The sequence below is a fragment of the Gossypium arboreum genome, chromosome 10 (genome assembly GCF_025698485.1).
Source record: "Gossypium arboreum isolate Shixiya-1 chromosome 10, ASM2569848v2, whole genome shotgun sequence".
Taxonomy (NCBI): domain Eukaryota; kingdom Viridiplantae; phylum Streptophyta; class Magnoliopsida; order Malvales; family Malvaceae; genus Gossypium; species Gossypium arboreum.
The window spans coordinates 49,405,414-49,411,166 of record NC_069079.1 but is presented as its reverse complement, the minus strand read 5'-3'; the positions used below and the strand labels follow the sequence as shown (position 1 = coordinate 49,411,166).

Here is a 5,753-nt window from a genome sequence, read left to right as displayed (position 1 = left end):
AAAGGAAAAGACACCTGAGTTCTACCAAATGACAGGTTTTGGTATTTTGATGTTTTATTTCTGTTCTCAGAAATCAACTCATATTGCGAGAAGTGAGTTGAGCCCTCGGGTCACATGCCAAGGTGTTTTCAAATTCCATTTTTAATTTCTACTTTTCCAAATCAACTCATGTTGCGAGAAGTGAGTTGAGCCTCAGGGCACGCTAAGGTATTTTCAATTTCTATTTTTCCAATTTATACTTTTCAAAAATCAACTCATATTGCAAGAGGTGAGTTGAGCCTCAGGACACGCTGAGGTAATTTCAATTTCTGTTTTTTCATGTTTTCAAAAATCAACTCATATTGCGAGAGGTAAGTTGAGCCTCAGGACACGCTGAGGTAATTTCAATTTCTGTCTTTAATTTCTGTTTTTAAAAAAAATCAACTCATATTGCAAGAGGTGAGTTGAGCCTCAGGACATGCTGAGGTAATTTCAATTTCTGTCTTTAATTTCTGTTTTTCCAAAAAAATCAACTCATATTGCGAGAGGTGGGTTGAGCCTCAGGACTCGCTGAGGTAATTTCAATTTTTTTGTTTTTCAATTTTTACCTTTAAAAAAAAATCAACTCATATTGCGAGAGGTGAGTTGAGCCTTGGCTCACATCCTGAGGTATTTCCAATTTCTGTTTTAATTCATGTTTTCAAAAATCAACTCATATTGCAAGAGGTGAGTTGAGCCTTTTAATTTCTTTTTTTTTAAAAAGACCAACCCATATTGCGAGAGGTGAGTTGAGCCTTGGCTCACGTGCTGAGCTATTTTTAATTTCAGTTTTTAATGTCAGTTTTTATTTTTCAAAAATGAACTTATATTGTGAGAAATGAGTCGAGCTCAAGATCACATGCCGAGCAAAGAATAAAGATTGAAGCTGATGGAAGACACTAGATTTGGATCCCCTGAAGTTGTAGTGGAGCAGGTCAAAGTTGCAAGTCTTGTCCCCCTGGAGTTGCAGTGGAACTGATCAAGGATATCAAATCTTGCCTTTCTAAAGTTACAGAAGAAAAGAAGACAAACCCTATCTCACTGAAGCAATAGAAGAGCAGATTGAAGCTGTAGACCTCATCTTTCTGAAGCTGCATGGAAGCAGATCGAAGCCACAAATATTATATTCTTGAAGTTACAAGGCATATATCAGCAGATGCAGTGGATTGAACCTAAGCTACAAGATGCGATGGACTGGAAGAAGACTACTTGAGCAAGAAGAGCGCCGATGAAGTCAAGACTCGACAAGACGGGGCAAATTTGGCCTTTCATTATGTCTTTGCTTTATTCCCGTTACGCGACAATGAGCAAAGAGGGGCAGTTGTTACAGGCCAATTTTGGGCCCAACTTCATACCCTTTACAACCAGACCCAAACCCCAAAACCCGAGAGCCCAATTAGCCTACCATTACAACTAACCCCCTAATCCCCACCAACCTAGCCTACCTAAACTGACCCACTAACCCAATGCATCAGCCCAATCAGCCTAAACTACCCAAAACCCTAGCCCCACTTCCGGTTCCCACTTACGCCACCAACCCTACAGCACCAGCATGCCCATCCCTCTGTCTGCTGCCTACTGACTGCCGTTTCTATCCCATCACCTCTATCCACCCCCATGCCACCTTTCAACCACCATCTGCAAGACAAGGAGAATACGCAATTAGCAAAATATAGGGAAACAGACTTGCATGAATGGCTATATAAGCCGATTAGAAGCAAAAATCGAGAGGATTTTTTTAGAGGGGATTCAAACAAGAGAATAACAGAATAGATTCAAACACTAAGAATATATATATCAAGCTGATCAAAACTCATTCAAGAAATAAAAGGTTTTGTTCTTTTTTAGTTTCTGTTTACCTATATTTTCTTCTTTCGAATACATAGCATATTTCCTTTTATTTTTTGTTTCTCTCTTCTTTCAAAAAGAATACATATATATATACATAGATAAAAGATATATAAATAAAAAAATAAAAAAATATAAAAGTTTTACCTTTTCCGCCCTTGTGCACGGTGGTGGTAATTTCTGCCCAATGATTGGCCGAGGATCGGTCGATGACCGCCCCTGCCGAGCTCCTCTCCTCGCCCTTTCTCTCTTCTTTCTCTCCCTTTTTTTTTCCTTTCTCTTCATCAAATGATTTTTTTTTGTCAAATTAGGGCCTTATATAGCCCACCAAAACGACGTCGTTTTAGGAGCTGCTCATTAACCCCAAAATGACGTCGTTTTGAGCATGACCCGAACTGTCCGACCCGACCCGCCTCAGGATTCGCGTGTTTTTGTTTGAATGGGCTATTTATGCGCGAAGTCCTTCTGCTTTTCTGGCATTTACAATCAATTTTTTGTTATTTTAATTTGGCCCTGAATTTTTGCATGGTTTTTAATTTGGTCCCGTTCAATACGGTACGTTTTGGAGGCTCGGGTTTATTGCACTTTTGACCCCTCCAAGTTACGCGCGTGTTATAATTTCATCCTTTTCTTTTATTTCTATTACAAATCGGCCCTGAAACTTTGTTTTTACTCAATTTTATTCCTTTTTTGTAACGCCCCAATTTTCGGGAATCCTATGAATGTTGGCATAGGTTTAATTATGTTAGTGGGCCTCTAAAAAGCCCAAGCTTAAGATAGAACCTGGTAATTTTAGTTAATTTTTGTTCCATAAGAAAAAGGGAGTGAAATTATGAAATAGGACTTATGTGAAAATGTTTGAAAATGCTATAGGCTAAATTGAAGTGGCCAAATAAATAGGAGTGCAAAATAGGAGGATTTGCATGACAAACCTCCCATTTTACATGAAGTGGCTAGCCATCATGTTGTTGTAGACAATATGAGTACTTGATATCCATAATTTATGGTACAAATTGATACAAATTGATAATGGGTTAGGTAAATGTTCCATGATAATGGATTAGGTAAATATTCCATGATAATGGGTTAGGTAAATGTTTCATGATAATGGTTTAGATAAATGTTTCATGATAAGAATTTCATGTCTTTTGTATTAAAGAATTAAATGGATGAAATATGAAGTTTTATTAAAAGAAAAAGGGGTGAAAAGAACAAAGTTTTGTCCATCTTTGTTCATCATAGCTTAAAGTTAGAGAAGAGAAAAGAGAGGAGAAAGCTCTTGAGTATTTGGTCATTAGGAGGAGGAAAATTGAAGGTAAGTTCTTGGTACCTTGCTTCTATTTTGAGGTTCATGAGTTCTTCTTGATTCTACCTTAACTCTTGAAGTATATTTTGATTTTTAGTTGTGTTGTGAGCATTTGGTCATGAATTAAAATGAAGGAAATGGTTGTTGTTTCATGTTCTTTTGATGAAAATGGAAGATATGTGAAGTTGAGCCAAACAAATGAGCATGCATGTGCCTTAGATGTTAAAGGAAAAATCAGCTAACATGTTGTGCTTTAAAATGATGAATATACTTAAGTAAAATCATAGATATTTGATGATTGATTGGTGATATACATGTTTAAATAACATGCATGCAAGATAGGTGTATGAAAGAGTGATTTGGTAATAAATCTGCTTGGGACAGCAGCAGTAACGTGACTTTGGAAAATCACCATAAATTGTGGGAGATGAATTAGAAGCTGAATAAATTATGTGATTAAAGCTTATTGAATCTAGTTTCTAATGAAATAAACAAGAACATATTTTGAATTCTGTACAATGAGAAATTTGATTCGTAATGAAGGGTGGTCAGATTAGTCAAACAGTGAAACATGGGAAACTTTGAGAAAAATCTGGTATTGATTGGCTAAACCAAAAATTCTGAAAATTTTATGGATAGAAGATATATGAGTCTATTTTCAGGGAAAATTAACGGCACTTGATTTGGAGTTTCGTAGCTCCAGTTATAAATGATTTAGTGACTGTTGCTCAGGAAGACAGCTTGCAGTGAAATTATGATTATGTGGTAAACATTGACAAAAATTTGTTAATGAGTTGCTTATTGATTTCTTATAAGCTTACTATGATCTGTAGGTGTGGTTGACCGAATATTATAAGGGGTTAATACGTAGTTCGTATTTGAATAGTTAGATTAACGTGTTAGTAATCCAATTGTAGGCGGTTCGTGTGTGGATCTCGTCAGCATATCGTCGCAAACAGGTGTGTAACTAACACCCTCTTTCTTAGTCTGGATCGGCAAAAGTCGAAAAGCCGAAATGCTGAAAACCGGTATTTTGTAGATTTGCGAGTGTGCGAATGCTCGTAAGGTAAATCGATTAATGTTTTTGGTAAGCTGCAAAATTTGGACTACAAAGTGCATGATTTCTGTGCCATCGATATTTTTGGGCTTAATGGGCCAAAATTGGAATGATGGCCAACGGCCCAATTCGTAAGAACCCTCGATGCGTGATTTCGTTAGTACGTGAAAAGTAGGAATATGCATGAAAAACCCTAAAAGCAACTAAATTACTATAATACCCCTATGTATGGAAAATTCTTGTTATACCCCTAGGTGCAAAATTACCAAATACCCCTAGGGTTAAATTGACCTAAATGCATGTTTGATTGTTGTTATTTATTGCATGCCATGTTGTTATTATCGATGCATGGGACGGGATATTGACGGAGGAAGTCTGAAAGTGGCTTGTCCACGTCTTGGAGGCTTTGCCTCAATTTTCGTTAACTGAGCTGACAATCTTTGCAAGCTGTGGAGTGTTAATTTGGGTGGGTTGAGCTATCCCCACATGGAGTGTATGGCTGGTACGGGTGGAGTGTAGTGGTTGGTGGGTTGAGTAGTCTCCCCAAATGGGTTTGCATATGTTATTGATGTTGCATGTATTTTGAAATGGGCCTATGGGCCATACTGTTATCTGAATAAGGGGCTAAGGCCCAGTTTATTGTAATCTGAAAAGGGCTTTGGCCCAGTATCACTGTTACCCAAATGGGCTTGCATATGTTATTGATGTTGCATGTATTTTGAAATGGGCCTATGGGCCATACTGTTATCTGAATAAGGGGCTAAGGCCCAGTTTATTGTAATCTGAAAAGGGCTCGCCCAATATCCTTTATTACTGAATGGGCTTAGGCCCAATAGGCTTGAGCTGACTTGGGCTTTGAATGGGTTTTCCTTACACACTGAGTTTCCCCAAACTCACCCCTTTTATTTTCATCTACGCAGGAAATCCCCAACCATAGTGGGCTTGAAGCTGTGAGGGAATTCGGAGTGGCCACCCGTTCTGAAAGTTTGATTTTCTTTTGGTGAACTGGACATCCTTTTAATTACGTTTGAGGTTTTGGGCTTTTAAATGTAATAAGGCCACTTATTTATTTTTGATGGTTTTTATATGTTTTATTAAGATAGATAATATTTATTTTAACTGTTGAAATTGGATAGCTTTAGGGCGCGTTTTCAAAAACAACAGTTGATTTCAAAATAACACGACAACAAGCAAAGCTTCCGCAATAAAAGTATTTTCCAAAATTAATCACTTTTCCTAAAAATGACTTAATCAAATCGGTTTCCTAGAAATATCCATGACGTTAAAGTGTGGCAATGGCGGTATACATGTCTAGGATTGGATCCGAAGGGAGCTTGGTACTTAAGCAGTCCGATGGACTCACCACCTCTTTTCCGGTTTCCTACCTGGTGCACAGCTTCCATTCACTTTAACCCTTAATGAATTAATCTTTGAACATCAAGTACGATTTTCTGGACTTAGAATGGAAAAAAAAAATTTAACGTTTTTGATGTGGCATGTCGGATCCGACCATAACTTCTGGGC

General features: G+C 37.6%; 1 long non-coding RNA gene across 1 annotated transcript; it reads left to right on the top strand.

Annotated features, from left to right (window-relative positions):
• Positions 1–2,935: 2,935 nt before the first annotated feature.
• Positions 2,936–5,439, top strand: LOC128282595 (uncharacterized). Its single transcript, XR_008272921.1, has 3 exons — positions 2,936–3,181; positions 4,090–4,131; positions 5,150–5,439. It is a non-coding gene; the product is annotated as an uncharacterized LOC128282595 (long non-coding RNA).
• Positions 5,440–5,753: the final 314 nt, after the last annotated feature.